General features: G+C 42.1%; 1 protein-coding gene across 7 annotated transcripts in view; it reads right to left on the minus strand.

Moving 5' to 3' along the window:
• The window catches only part of TRPM3 (transient receptor potential cation channel subfamily M member 3), a gene marked incomplete at both ends in the record, with an annotated part of 817,853 nt that overhangs the window by 146,385 nt on the left and 654,825 nt on the right, over window positions 1-16,643 (minus strand). The gene's annotated exons all lie outside the window — the stretch shown is intronic.

Here is a 16,643-nt window from a genome sequence, read left to right on the forward strand (position 1 = left end):
ATACACGTATATAATTGCTTAATCATTAAAGCACCCTCAAAATGGCAGCTTTTAACATTATCATTATTATTTGACTTCTTTGATTCCTCAGTGGCCCCCAGGCCAGAAGTATTTTGATGCCATTTCGCTTGGGTTTAGAAGAGAATGAAGATAAGTACTGAAATTTCTGTCCTGTGTCTCTGGTACTGGATAGGATAAATATTTAAGGTCATGGAATATTTTTTTAATGGACAAGTTACTGTGATATCATCTCTTGATCTCCATTGTCCTCCAGCTTCTTCCCCACTTTTCCTTTTCCTTTATTTCAAAATTCCTCACACAGGGCTTCCCTGGTGGCGCAGTGGTTGAGAGTCTGCCTGCCGATGCAGGGCATACGGGTTCGTGCCCCGGTACGGGAAGATCCCACATGCCGCGGAGCGGCTGGGCCCGTGAGCCATGGCCGCTGAGCCTGCGCATCCGGAGCCTGTGCTCCGCAACGGGAGAGGCCACAGTGGTGAGAGACCCGTGTACCGCAAAAAAAAAAAAAAAAAAAAAAAAATCCTCACGCAGTTTCTACTCTCACTGTCTCATTCCTTGCAGTCTCATTCTCTCTTGAATGTACCCTATTCATAGGATTTTTGCCCACACCACCACCAAAACCATGCTCCTTAAGGCCACCAATGAACTCCATCTTGCTAAATCTGGTGGCAGACTTTTAATACTTATAGTACTTGATGCGTTAAATGCATAACATCATACATTTATTATAATACATATTTCCATGTATTTATTTTGTCACCAGCAAAGCCCATTAGCAAGTCCCTGGAAATAAAAATAGAATCTGGGTAATAAAGTCTAACCTTTTTTTCCTTTGTGCTTAGTCTAGTGTCACTTGCTCACACGGTGCTGCCTGCAGAGGCCTTGCGCCTGGCCCTTCAGTCCAGAGTTCCTAGCGCCGAACGCCTGCGCTGACGCCTCAGCTGCGCAGGCTGTGCGCAGAGGCGCTGCGCCTGGCACTGCAATTCAAGATGGCGGCAGTGGGCTGTGTGCAGAGGCGCTGCGCCCGGCACTGCCATCTGGAGCCAGAACAGTACAGCCCCGCCCACCTACCAGAACTCCGCTCCCGCCCAGATGACGTGATCCCTATAAAGGAGCTCCGCCCACAGCCTATCAAAAGACAAGACCGTGTACTCTAGAGCGTGAGCTCACACCTCTCCATTCTCTGATCAAAGAATAAAACTTTGCTTTGCTTCTGCACTGAACACGGTCTCGCTGTATTGGCTCAAATGACATTGGGCAGGAGGACCGTTGTTGGGGCCACACTCGAAAGGGTCAGTACCAATTTCTTTACTATTTCTTCCCCACTGGAATGTAGGCTGAAATGAGGACAGGTACTGTTGTATCCCTAGCCCCTAGAATAGTGCCTGGCATGTGGCAAGCATACAATAAAGGTTTGTGGAATGAATGACTGCAAAAGTAGTCTGTTGGGCAAAAAACTATTGCAGGTAACAACAGACTGCCTTTCCCTGAAGGAGAGACCCTGAGGGGAATGTGAATATATGTTCCAAGCTGAAGTCCACCCCATGGATGCCGTGAGCAGTTCCTGAGCACATTCTGGACTTCTGTTCAGGCTTATAATTTGTTGGCATGTGTAATGATTTGGCTTTAAGAGATGGATTTCCCACTTGGATTTTTCTGCAGTGAGCTTCAGTTACAAATGCCCATGTTTATGTGTATATGATGTATGCTGTGCCTGGCATCTGCTCTGCTTCCTGCCCCTCCGTGTACCTGTGCCCACAGGGCATCTGGGAGCTGACTGGCATGTTACAAGGGTTAGAAATTCTCCTCTCTGAGCTCTCTGGTTTATCCTGTTGGGGATGTGAAAGCTACCAAGTATTCCTAAGCTGGCAGAGTGACAGAATCAACCCACACAAGGAGATAAAACAGCTGTAGTGGAAATGGAGAGCTTCCGAGGACCAATGAAAGGGGAAGACAAAGAGCTTATGGCTCATGGATGGCAGATGGTTGAGGTCTGGTTAGGAATCGAGTTGTTGAGAAACATTTTGTCTTAGGCTGAGTTGGAACATGGGCATTTAAAGCTATGCATAGGCTAGTGACAGTCCTAGCAATCTCAAACTTTATCTATGTCAGGATTGGGGTCCTCTCCTCCAACACCCTGATCCGTTTTTTTTTTTTTTTTTTGTCCACAGAACTTGCAAGTTGGTTCTTGCAAGCCCTGAGTTTTGGGGATGCTGGTGGGGGTGTTATCTGGGCCCTGTACCCTTTCCCCAGAGCACTCAGCATCAGACACGGCAGATGTAGGCTTTGTTTGCTAATGTATTCAGCAAACATTTAAATGGAGCATCTACTTTGTGTCTAAAAATGTGTGACTCGCTGGGCAAGATGGATATGCCTTCGTAGAGGCTAAAGTTGCAGAAAGACAAAAACACATGCAAACATAAATAAATGAGAGAACTGTCAAGTGTGATAAATGCTAATAGGAAACAAATAGCGGAATGAAAGGGGGAAATGCTTTATATAGGGTGTTCAGGGAAGGCTTCCTGGAGGAGGTGATGGTCAAGCTGAGAATGAAGAATAAGAAAGCACCAGCTACATGAAGACTGGAGGGAAAGGTTTCAGGCAAAAGGAAGGATATAAGCAAATGTCTTGAGACCAAAGAAGACACAGGGGTGTTTGAGGTACTGAAAGAAGACCAGAGTGGCTGAGATGAGAGACCAGTGCTAGAGCAAGGAGAGAAAAACAGGGTGAAAATATTGGTAGTCATTCCTCTGGAAAATCTCTTTTGAGAGTTGGCCACCTCCTGCCCCTAAATGCTGTGTTGTAAGAGAGCTCTCCCTTTGGTTATCATTCTGTCCTCTACAAGTATGGAAACAAAACGATGCCATTTGGATGAAGTGCAGGTTTGCCCAAATGTTTGAATCATTAGTATTTGACTGTTTCTTAGTGTCGTTAGATGAGAGGATGGTGGGTTTTTGTTAATACTCTATGCTCTGCTGTTCTCCACAACAACCAAAACTGTCCCCCCATTAGCTCAATAACAGAAGTCCTCCAGTCCATTTCCTGGGGAAGCCTGGCAAAAGGACTCATACTCCAGACTTTGCATTCATGTAGCGCCTGCTGGAACCTGCTTGGTGGAATTTGTTTTTCCCCTGACTCAGGTCCCCTTGGAGGCCAACCACTGCCAGCAAAACTCAAGCTCCATTTCTTGGGTCCCAAGTCAGCCTGCCTCTACCCAGAGGGCTGAGAGCTGTAATGCTCTTCCCCCTGGGTGGAGGCTGCCCTTCCTCCCACCTGGAACTTTATTTCACTCAGATCTGGAGGGTCTGTGTTCCCTGACCTTCAAAACCAGAGCAGTAGACTTTGAACAGGTAATGACAGTAAGGCAGGAGTGGTAGGAGGAACCCTGATCAGACCACTTGCTAGCTGAGTGACCTCTAGTCACTCCAAGCAACTTTTTTGTTTGTAAAAATAGGGATGGCATTATTTGCCTCTGCTGTAGGGAAGATAAAATTGCAAAAAGCAACTGGCAAGCTAGGGATGAATTACTCCCTTTCTTCCCTCCTCTTCCACTTCCCTCCTTTCTTCCCTTCCCTCCACCAGTCGGCGATGCCTTGAGCCTCTTGTCTTTTATCACTGAATGGCTCGTTGCTGGCATGTGCAGACAGCCCATGATGTGGTGTGAGACCCCAACAGTCATTCTCACCACTGTTATTAGTCATGGCCGAGTGCATGGAGGAGGATGTGATCACAACATTTAAAATCAAGTCAGTTTGGGGCCAGTTTTACTTAATAATGCTCTTTCTCTGCCCAGCCCCCCACCAGGCCTGCTCTCATTGTATCAGGATACTTCATTTGCTGGTATCTTTTTTTGCGGTACAGGGGCCTCTCACTGTTGTGGCCTCTCCCGTTGCAGAGCACAGGCTCTGGACGCGCGGGCTCAGTGGCCATGGCTCACGGGCCCAGCCGCTCCGCAGCACGTGGGATCTTCCTGGACCGGGGCACGAACCTGTGTCCCCTGCATCGGCAGGCGGACTCTCAACCACTGCGCCACCAGGGAAGCCCCATTTGCTGGTATCTTTGAAAACGGAGGAGTTTCACATAAGGCAACTTTTAATTTATTTCACAGGGGTGGGGTCGACATCAGCAGTTTTTAAAACTCCCCAGGTGATTCTAATGTGCAGCCAAGGTTGAGAATCACTATTAAGTGGTTTCTTAACACCCCAAGCCTCTATACTTCTGTGAACTATGTATCTATGTTTCTATGAATTAAAAATGAGAAGTAGGGTAAGGAAACTAATGTGGCTGCCATGGGCCAATGCTAAGGCCCACAAGGACAGGGGAAGTGTTAGTCACATCACTATGGAATGAAGGTGACAGACCAGCTCCAGAACAAGGCCTGAGCACTGGCCCTACAGTTGATAGCCATGTGCTGACAACAAACAGTAGAAGTGGGCTGAGAATAAAGAAAATACAGAGGCCAAATGAGAAGGAAAAAGAAAGGAAGTATTATTTAATGTAAAGGAGGAGATTAGTGGGTAAAATATTTAAATTCCCTTTAAGGAAGAAGACGGTCAAGTAAAAACCCAAAGATAAATGATAGAAATAATAGTAGTAGGAGTGCTCTTTATGCAGTGTATGTTTGTCTTCTGATTGGGAAAAATGTTCTCAGGTCAAGGTTTGGGTTTGGGGAAGGCAGATCATGAATTGGGAGAATGATATATTGGGCAACATGTGATCAACACCAGGCTAATGGCCCTGCCTGAAACCTTGGAATATGATGAATGTATTCATTTACTGAGCCTCACATCTAATAAGAAGCAGCATAAATACTAATATAGAAGGAAGTGTGGGTGAATAAGATCAAATGATAGAAAGTATTTTATACACATTGATTAGCACGGAAGAGAAAGCAGAAAGTATCTGGTTTCAGAACCTGGTTTACAAATAATCCACACATATAAATAGCCTCTCTTTTATAGCTCCTTCCCATTTATTCCCCCCCACCCCACAACCCTCCACTCCCCTCTTCCTCCTGCAAACACTGTGGGTCAAGAACAAAACTTACATGTTTGAGTAAAATTGTGGAATCAGCAGTAGAGGAAGTGTCTTACACTGTTGGTGGGAGTATAAATTGGTGCAGCCACTATGGAAAACATTATGGAGGGTCTTCAAAAAACTAAAAATAGAGTTGCCATTTGATCCAGCAATCCCACTCCTGGGCATATAGCTGGACAAAACTATAGTTTGAAAAGACATATGCACCCCTATGTTCATAGCAGCACTATTTACAATAGCCAAGACATGGAAGCAATCTAAGTGTCCATCAACAGATTAATGGATAAAGAAGATGTGGTATATATATATATATATATATATATATATATATACACAATAGAATATTATTCAGCCATAAAAAAAGAATGAAATAATGCCATTTGAAGCAACATGGATGAACTTAGAGATTGTCATACTGAGTGAAGTTAAATCAGAAAGAGAAAGACAAATACCATATGATATCACTTATATGTGGAATCTAAAATACGACACAAATGAACATATCTACGAAACAGATACAGACTCACAGACATAGAGAACAGACTTGTGGTTGCCAAGGAGGAGGTGGGGTGGGGAAGGGAAAGATTGGGAGTTTGGGGTTAGCAGGTGCAAATTAGTATACATAGGATGGATAAACAATGAGGACCTACTGTATAGCACAGGGAACTATATGCTATATCCCGTGATAAACCATAATGAAAAAGAATATGAAAAAGTATATAGACTGAGTCACTTTGCTGTACAACAGAAATTAACACATTGTAAATCAACTATATTTCAATAAAAATTTTAAAACAGAGCTATGAAAAAAAAGTGGAGGAAGGGAATAAGCTGGGAAACACCTATTTTGGAGAAGTGATTTTCAAACTTTAGTCCTATGATCTTTAGTTGAATGAACTATTACTGGAGAAGGGTTACAGAACTAAGATGAATTTAAAACAGAGAAAGGGTGGGCTGGTGTCTGTCATATTCAGCATGTTTTTTATCCTTGCCTTTACCCATCATGAAGATGCTGTAGGAAGCAGAATATGGAAATGGTTTGAATATGACAGTTGACATCAGAAGATTTCCAAAAAAGACTCAACATCCTACCTCTTCATTGTCCTTCCCACCTGTATTTCCCCCTTCATTTGTTATACTACCTTAAAGTCCCCTAATCAATAATTCCTTTGGTTCAATAAGTTTCCTCTATTGGAAGCTCAAGTATGTTACAGAGGTCAAAGAGCTATCACTCCTGCTGCTGGGATTCCAGGTTCCCAGACAAGATGCTCTGCAGGGAGGACTTGGAATTGTAGGAGGTGGGAGATGGGTAACAATGGAGGAACAAGATGGGGATGTCCCAGAGAAGGGAATGACAATCTTTTCCTCCTTTCCTACTACATTTCTTGGTTTCTTGTTCTCAGACTCTTTATAGCAAACCAGAATTGTGCTAAATTATTTACATTGCTTTATGAGAAAATGGATTCTGGGTTGTAAATAGATCCTTGGATCACAGCCCATTTATAAGCTGATGACTTCCTGAGATGCATGATTGACTGTTTTGCATGGAAGAAATTACATGTACAAACTCTTATTGAGAAATGTGGAGGTTCACACATTTAAAAATTGCTCAGAGTTTAAATGTTTATCCAAATGGGATATCTCTGAGGAACTAAAAGGAATGTGAGACAATGTTTATGGCTCCCATGATTCTAATTTGGTTGCTGCCATGGAGAGGTCTCTAATATAGTGGTTCTGAACTCTTTTGGGTTATTTGTACCTTGGGGAATCTGAGAATTGAATGCATTCATTCCATGAAAGGCATACCCACACACACAGAATCTTATGTATATTTTCAGGGGATTCGCAGAACTCCCTAGAGACTTCTAGTTGTTCTTAAACACTAGGCTAAGAATTGTTAGCCTATTGAATTCAGGGAAAACACTAGCCCATGTATTCCTATTTACAACAGAAAAATTCCTATTTGGGAATAGGCTGTAGGGTAGGGGTGAAGAATCCATCCTGGTGCTTGTAGAGCCTACTGCATTTAACATTTGAGAGAGGATTCAAGAGCTTGCACAAAATACAGAAAGATGTATAAGGTATAGTCTTTTTCCTCAAAGAAAATTAGGTATGGAGAGGCTAGAGTATAAGGGACAAGAGTAGTAGTACTGGTAGTTGTGACTGGAAAGGAGGACTAGATCTGGATCACGGAGGATCTTGAATGCTAGGTTAAGAAACTGCAACTTAATTCTGAAAGCCAGTATGTTCCAGCCTACAGTCATCCTTGTACAATCTTCATCTTTTTGCCAGATCTATATCCCAACATGACAATTAGCTCTTTTTTAAAACTGATTCCCCTTTAAAACTTATATTTTTAAAGGCTTAATATATACTTATATTTTGCATTCTATTGTAATCATTTCAAATACATATGCAAAAAACTATATCTCCTAAAATAAAAATATGAATTTGCATTCTACCTGAAATGATCTCATGCAATCAGCAGTAGGTATTCTTCACTTTGGGAAACACTAGAGAGTGCGATGGGGACTTCTGAGTGGGTGGGAGGTTATGTTATGAGAGATACTCTGTAAAAGAAATCCTTCAGCAGTTGAGTGTCAGTTGGAATGGAGAGCCTGGTGGTGGTGAGACCAAGCAGACACCAATGGTCTAGGTGAACATGGTGAGACCCTGGACCAGGGAGGCAGAGGGAAAATGCAGACTGGAGGTGAGATGGAGTCTTCCTAGAGTTGGAACTCAAACCAACTGTCATGTAAACCATTTAGTAAGTCAGCTCCTAAAGGAATAAAATAATATAATAATATGTTTATTTTTGTGCATTATTTATATTTAATTATTTATATTTTAATCCTTGCTATATTTTCCCTTTGCCTTAATCTACTAATATTTAATGAATATGGTTGAAAAAAGTCAGGAGCATTAAAATTCTATGCATTTTTATTGGTTATGAGAGAGAATGTGAGACCTGGATAGTGGGGTTGAAAATCAGATGGCCATTTTCTGTATACTTCTCTGGTCTTTCCCAATTTGTTTAATTTTTCTGGTTAGCTGAAAAACAGACGTGATTCTTGCCCCATTGCTATGCAGCTCAAATGACACAAGGAGTGCAACAGACCTCTGTCTATTATAAAGTGTTATTATACATCATTAAATGAAAGGTGATATTATGATCAGCTGTCTTGGCAAGGAATTGTGTAAATGACATTTCCTTCAGATTTCTTTTTTATTTCAGTGAATATTTTGTGAGAAGACATAGGAGAGTTGATCTCTAATTGGGACTTCTAGTTAGTCTGATTAAGATATTATGCTGGAAAAGAATAATTTCACTTTGCCCTTGATGCAGAAATTTCAAGTGATTTGGACACTGTACTTACATTTTCCTTATAAGAATATAATGGCTACAGGGGCAGAGGGCATTCCAGGAATATCAACCAACAATGTATTCTTTTTTTTTCCTTCCAGGACTCTAAAAATCTAATAAATATTTGTTCAGATTATTCTAGGAATGAAAGAGAAAATTGGCTCCTACTTTAAAGTCATTTTAACTTGGTCATACCTGATATTTTGAATATGGAATCAGCTGAAATATGGTGGAAAGAGCAGAGGACTTGCAGAAAGATGTTCTTGGTTCAAGTCTTGGGGTTGCCACTGACTAAGCTACATGACGTTGGGCCTGTCACTTAAGTCTCTGAGTCTTGGTTTCTCTCTGTAAAATGGAGATTCTAATACTGACCTTAGCAAGGTTGATTGTAGTATCAAATAAGATGACAAGAAAATTGTCTTTGTTAAAGATAAAGTGCTATATAGACATCATCATCATTGTTACGATAAAAGTATTTATTGAATGCTTTACATATATTAGCTCATTTAATCCTTATAATTAACCCCATAGCATAAATATTATTATTATTATTATTATTATTTTTTTTTTTTTGCGGTACGCGGGCCTCTCACCGCTGTGGCCTCTCCCACTGCGGAGCACAGGCTCCAGACGCGCAGGCCCAGCGGCCATGGCCCATGGGCCCAGCTGCTCCACGGCATGCGGGATCCTCCCAGACTGGGGCACGAACCCGTGTCCCCTGCATCGGCAGGCGGACTCTCAACCACTGCGCCACCAGGGAAGCCCTAAATATTATTATTATCTCAACTTTCTGGAGGAGAAAACTAAAGACATTAAATAACTTGCTAATGCCATGTATTAAATGACAGATCTGGGATTTGAAGCCAGGCAAACTGACTCCAAAGGCTTCATCATCCTTATTCCTAGAATAGTGATATTCTATCACCTAAAAGAGTTTCAGAACTTCCAAAAATTAATCAGTAACTCAGTGTGTTTTGAGAACAAATATGAAAACCTTTTTAATGGAACAATATTTCTCCTCTATCCTCTTTCCATCTCATTTAAGACGTTTGGACTTAAATTGTTACGATGATAGTCAAATGAACTTAAAAGGAGCTAGGTACAATTATTCAGCACTGATCTCAAAGAGTATTTCTATTTCTCCCCATACACTGTGTTAGAGAGAACTGTTTTCTAAACTTGATACGTGACTTTGACTCTCAGCCGTTTGGCCTAAAAAGCCTTTTTTCAGCTCTAAGAGGTTTTATTTCCTTCATGACCACATGAGATCTACTGCACTTGTTTGGCCATTGGTGTTAAACAGGGAAGGCGCAGGCTCACTCCTCTCCTGTCACATGGGAGTTTACATATAAATATGTTTCCCCTTTTCTGTCCTCTATCCGTGGTGATGAGCAAGGAAGGAAGATGGAAGGTGAAGATGGATGACAAGCGACTCAAGTCAAACTGTGCCCCAGTGACAATTATAACTATCAATAGGACTAGGGAAAAAACAAGGGTAAGAGCAGGTATCTGTACCTGTACTCTGATTAGCATCTGTAGTGACTTGTCATATAACTGTAATGATAGCTGAGGTTACTATTTCCTAGGAGCCACAAACTGTGCCAACATTCTTGGCACAGGCTGAAACACTCAACTCTCCCAGCATCCCAGGGTGGTGGAGGGGTAACTGGGATCTTCAGGAATATCTCCTACATGATGCTAAGGTATCAATGCATCAAGGTACACTAACTGCTCCTGTGTATGGTATTAAGAGTCTTACAAACATCTATTTTTCTAAGCAAGGAACATCTTGCACTTTGTGGTTCTTTCTCAGATATAGGATACCCATCTGCGAAAGGAGAAGAAACCTGTTTGTTTAGAAGTCATGCTTGCTTGGTTTTTATGAATCTATGAAATGACAAGTAGAGAGTTGTCTCTCAGTTTCCCAAATGTGGTTAGAGAGTTGTGATGGGACATCAGCATATGCTTTACATATGCCCTCATAAAAGTAATACATCTCCCTGCATTGGAAGGTAGCAGAGTTGGGCCTCCAAAGACTCACCTGTAAGGCACAGAAAACATCCCTCTGTTGCCTTCCCCAGTGTCTAGTGGATATTCATCAGCTCTGGAGCCTGGGACCATCAAGCAGAGGACAAGAAGCCATGTGAGTGATGTCTGGGTACTGCTTGGCCTTGAACTTGGTAGGGCATAGACAGGGCATGTGAAATCCTCGTGCCAGTTTTAATCTTTTGGTATTGTGATATTTGTCTCATTGTGGTTAGAAAAAAAAAGAATCAAAGCATAATCTATACCAGTAAGGAAGAAGCTCTAAAGTGGCAGATCCTGGAACACATAGGTGTGTGTTCACCTATGTGTGTGTTCACACACATAGGAACACATATCACTCTCTTTTAAAGCTGAGGGCCCTGGGGCTCAATGGAAGTTTAGTCTCTTAAGCGCTGAAGCCAGAACTGGAATCCAGGTTTGTCTGCTTCTACAGCTTGCTCCTCATAACCACTGCATTGGGATACCTCCCATAGGTCCAGCAACTTAAGCAGATGGCCCTGAATCAAATCTACGTCCATAAACCAAATCTACGACGCCCTAAGGAGACATGCTGCTGTGTTAATGAAAATTTTAGGGCAATTTATGGATACTGAATATGTATCTTTCTGCCTTAATGTATATCCATCTGAATTCATTCATTCACTCACTCAACCATTAAACAAAGATTTATTGAGCATCTGCTACATATATGCTATGCTACTAAGTACAACTAGGGATGAGTGAGAATAACAAATTGGACAGCGATTCTGCTCTTAAGAGTTTACATGGGAAGTTAGAGATACACATAAATAACTTAAGGTATAAATGGTAAGTACCACAAGAGAGTTACAAATAAAGGAGTGAGGTGTCTTCTAGGTGTGTGTGTGCACGTGTGCATGTACATGCATGTATTTGCATGTGTTTGGCACCTGGTTACGTCCAAAGAGAGGGTTCTAAACTTGAACAAATTCAGGGAAGTAGGAAATAAAAAAATGACTGCAAGAAGATTAGTTTGGTTAGTGTAAGGGGTCCATAAAAAAGTGATGGAACGTAAGACTGGAACTATAAGCAAAACGTTATACTTCATATTCAAATGATTGATGTGATTGGTTCTCTGCTCCAGCAAGAGTATCTGGCATTACTGTATAGCAGGGGTCAGCAAACCACAGCTTGTGGGTCAAATTTGGTCCATGGCCTGTTTTCCTGTGGACAGTAAGCTGAGAATGGTTTTTATATTTTAAAGGGTTGTTTAAAAACAAATAAGCAAACAAACAGAAAAATTATATGACAGAACTGCATGTAATACACAAAACCTAACATATTTACCATCTGCCTCTTTACAGAAAAGTTTGCCAACCTCTGCAGTGTGTAAAATGGATTGTTGGTGGGATACTGGATTAGGGGAAACCATGTTAATAGGGAAGAGTGACAGGAAAGGAAGAATAAGGGAATGTATGAGAGCATGGACTTTGGAAAGGAAGGAGCCTGGAGGAAGACAAGGCTTAATACATGTAATGTGGGAATTGTCTCAAAATGATAACTGAAGTCAGAATAATGAATGAAAGGGGAAAGAGCCAAGAACTGGTCTTTGATAAACATCTTTTTATAGTATGGGGAGGAAAAAGGGGAACTAGCAATAGAAAGATATATGAACTGTAAGAGAAATGGCAAGGAAACAGAATCCACAGAGTCTAACATCACTGACTCCTCAGGAATGTAACTTGGAAGAGGGAAGAGGAGTTAACAGCATCAAATGCTACAGAGAAGTTACTGAAAAGGACACAAACCTGATGACCTAACATCTTTGCTTCAGTTTATTCCATTAGCACATTTCTATGTCTTTGGCTTTTCCTTGCCTTAAGGTGCCCTACCCAAGTGAGAATGTGATGATATTGAGATGCTATAGCTTCAGCTGCTAGGACATAATAGTGACCTATTCCTTAAATTTAGCTTCTCAGGTTGCACGTGTCCATCATTTTCCAAAGAAAGGTAGGTAGCAGGTCCCCTCCAATTCTCCCCAAACTACCTCTTCTCTATACCTGTAGACATCCTTGGTCGATTCTTGACATCTGATGTCTTTAAAAAATCAGTTTATCTTCATTCCTGTACATCCTGAATTGACTAGAGATGAATAAAGAGATTGCCCAGTAGGACTGAAGACCTAACTGAATTAGAACCAATGACTCAGCTTTGGGAGTGATGGCTTGGACTCTCAACTAGGAGCAGGACAAAGAAAACCACACTTTAAAATATGCTTCCACATGGATGATCTCAAGAATTTGATCTCAGACTAGCAAATTATGGAAAAGCTTGGCATTCAAGTTTGATATGAATAAAGTGATGGTGGTGGGGGGAGGGGAGGGTGACTGTATTTGGAGGTGGGAATGGAATTGAAAGTCTTGGATTTTAGAGCAGCATCAGTCTTGAGTGGAGACATGATCCTCAGGTGTGACTGGGAAGTGGTGGCCAGATGAACAGAACTGGCCCCTAGGAGGTCCAACGGCTGGGAGAGAAGGGTAGCAAATTAGAGGAGCCAGCAGTGTGTAAATGGAAGTAGTGAACTAGGAGCCAGGCAGGTGTCATCCTCCACCATGACTTGTTTAGGGCCACACGTACCATGGGGCTTACACTGCTGAGTCTGACCAGCACCCCATCACTACAGAGTGTCAGGAACAAAGGTACTGCCCAGCCTGGGACTGGTGGGTTGGAAGTGGTGATGGGGGGAGGCTTCTGCAGGAGCTCCAAGAGGCAGGAGGTAGCACTGTCCTCTGGAACTAAAAGGCTCTGTAGTTTGTACACATGCAATCAGCCTCAGGGTATGCTATGCCACTTTTCCTGTCCTGATGTTCTTTATGACCAGATCCCTCTTGAGAGGAAGGAGGTGGAGGGCCACTGATCCCTTACATTTGCCCCCAAATTACTATACTGGCTGGGGACAGTTTTTATTGTTTTACTTTTAATTTCTTCCTGAATAACAATGATGGAATTTAGCTCATGGCTTGGTTTCTAGGGGGATATATCTTCTCAGAAGGTGACAGGATTTCAGGTGTTTTGACCCAAGCTGGGAAGTAAGCAGAGGAGAAGTGAATTTCTTCAAGAACAATATGAAGTTAGTAGAAAGCACTCACACAAAGGGCCCATCAATGCATATTTTCCATAAGGTCACACAGCCCAGAGGCCTGGGTTTCACAAGCATCTATAGTGCAGATCTTTATGACACAGTTAATAGGATGCTGGGAGAAGAAAGATGTATGATCAGCTCTAGAACCAAATCCCTAAGTTGAACTTGGCAATGAATGGTTAGATTGACCTCAGGATATGACATCCCACTTCATTTGTAAAGGAAATCAAAAGAAACTTGAAGAGGAACCTTCCTTCACTATCGGTGGAAATGTAAACTAGTGCAGCCACCATGGAGAACAGTACGGAGGTTCCTTAAAAAACTAAAACTAGAGTTACCATATGATCTATCAATCCCACTCCTGGGCATACATACCCGGAAAAGACAAAAACACTAATTCAAAAAGAAACATGCACCCCAATGTTCATAGCAGCATTATTTATAATAGCCAAGACATGGAAGCAACCTAAGTGTCTATCAACAGATGAATGGATAAAGAAGATGTGGTGTATATATATATATATATATATATATATACACACACACACACAAACAACGGAATATTGCTCAGCCATAAAAAAGAAAGAAATAATGCCATTTGCAGCAACACAGATGGACCTAGAGAATAACATACTAAGTGAAGTAGGTCAGACAGAGAAAGACCAATGTCATATGCTATCACTTATACATGGAATTTAGAAAAATGATACAAAAGAACTTATTTAAAAACAAAATAGACTCACAGACATAGAAAACAAACTTATGGTTACCAAAGAGGAAAGGGGAGGAGGGATAAATTAGCGATTTGGGACTAACAGATACCCCACGACCATATATAAAATAGATAAGCAACAAGGGCCTACTGTATAGCACAGGGAACTATATTCAATATCTTGTAATAACGTATAATGGAAAAGAATCTGAAAATTCTTTATATATATATATAAAACTGAATCATTTTTCTGTACACCTGAAACATTGGAAATCAACTGTACTTCAATTAAAAAAAAGTTGCAAAGAAACCCTGTACCTAATACTTGATGGATTAAATCTCCAATGGGGGAATAAAAACTCTAGACTACCTAATTGAGAAAAGAAAAAAAAAAAAAAAAAAAAAAGGCAACTTGAAGGATGTAAAAGTGAAGAGGAGCTCCCTGTGCAGTGCTGTTGTGTGTGCTAAGCCAGGCAGCATGGAGAAGATACCTGGGCTCTGCAGCAGGACAGACCTAGTGTGGCTCTTCCTGGCTGTGCGCACATCTCCTCACCTCCCCAGCCTCAGTTCCCTCCCCTGTTTCTTTCAAAGGGAGAAAAATAATGCCTACCTCCTTCCACCTCCTTTCTAAAGCATCTAGTACTGTCCACACACATAGTCCTTCAAAAATGGAAATTATTTTAATTACATTTATGATTTTAAAGATCCTAATTTCTGTCCAGATGTGGATGGAAATCAGGACAATTTACTGCTTGTTAAGATCACATGTCCTTAGCCTAGAGCTAGGGATACCTCACGTTTCTTAGAATAAAATATCTTGCATGAAAATGCAGCTGACCTAAGCAACAAGATAATTATCAGACAGAAAGAATCCCAGGGAACAGCCCTGTAAAATACCCAGAAAAGTACATTCAGCCTCATTTGATTTTGTGACTTCTAACTGGTTCCTAGAATTTTGAGCCTGAGTGCCTTTCTAGGAAACTTGCAGGACTGCTGAAATGCATAGTTCTGGTAAGCTTTCACAGTAATTGGCCTTACCATTGGAAAATCATTAATCCTCAGTTAGCAGAAAATCCCTGCTGCAAGCATGCAGAAGCTCAGTTTCATGCCCTCCTTGGGAGTGCAGGAAGCACATGGGCTGAAATGCTGTGAGCTAACTGCCTCCGAGATGGGAGGACGCCAAGGGCACTCTCAGGATTGACAGAGGCTCTGCTGGGACACCAGCAGTCATGACTGTGAACCCAGTCTGCACGTGGGCTTCTTTCTGCAGGGCGGCCAGACTACTTAGATTGGATACTCAAGTATTAGAGGTGTTGCCCCATTCTCCTCACCTCACTCCTCTCATCCCAAACCTAGAAGCTGCTGAAAGCCTTTTCACAAAGGCTGTGTGATGCTTTCCAGAGTTGGATCTTATTTATTTCAATCAAATCTTTTTTTTCTAAATATTTAGTTCCTTAAACTCAGAAATTGCCTCCTTCCCTCCCTCCTGGCAGCCTCAGTGAGCACCTGTGCGTGCCAGCCACCGTCACATACATAGGGACACCATCGTGAGCAAGACAGTTCCAGCCCAGGCCCAGGGAGCTATAGTCTAGTGGGGAGCTGCTCTCTAGTTCTTCTCCTCACCACCTACCTCCCTGTGGTTGAGCCTTTTAGGGTCTGGCCCTGGTGCCCCTCTGAAGAAGCAGTGCCCCCTGACGTCTCCGGAGATAATGACTCCAGGATGCCTGCGCAGACTTTGAGATCGTCAAAGCCTGAGTGAGGCTACTGCTCAGGTCTGAACTGATCCTTCGCCTCCCCATCAGCAGGTGGGCTCACATGGCCTTTGAGAATAGTCTCCTCTCACTGAGGCCCACCTCAAATCGACCCAGAGTGGGCGATTCACTGCATTTGCTTCAATGAGACAACTTCTGAATAAAAATACTTCCCACAGAGATGAAATACCAATGGTTTTTAGTCTAGTTCCTGATTTACTCATCAGGGACTTTGGGTTTCTGTAAGGTGAGGATAATAACTGTACCTCTCACATTGGGACAGTCACCAAGATCACGTGAGCTAATACACGGAAAGATCTGGCACCCTGCCTACTCCTTCAGTGTTAGTTCAGGTTATTTCTGTGCACCGTAACAGGTCTCTGTGCTGACACACTTCTAAGACACTTTCCCCAGATGTCAGAAATGTTTCAGTAGTTATTGAAGGACATTTCAGAAATTACAGAAATTCCCACCCTTCCTTGGCTACGTTTCTCCATTTTCCACCTGTACAGATGAACAGATTAGCCTGGACCCTGTGTCACTAAGATCATTGATACTAAGCACATCAGTGATTCATGACTCACAAGTCAAGTGAAACTCCAAACCTAACACAGT

This window comes from Hyperoodon ampullatus (genome assembly GCF_949752795.1).
Source record: "Hyperoodon ampullatus genome assembly, chromosome: 6".
NCBI lineage: Eukaryota > Metazoa > Chordata > Mammalia > Artiodactyla > Ziphiidae > Hyperoodon > Hyperoodon ampullatus.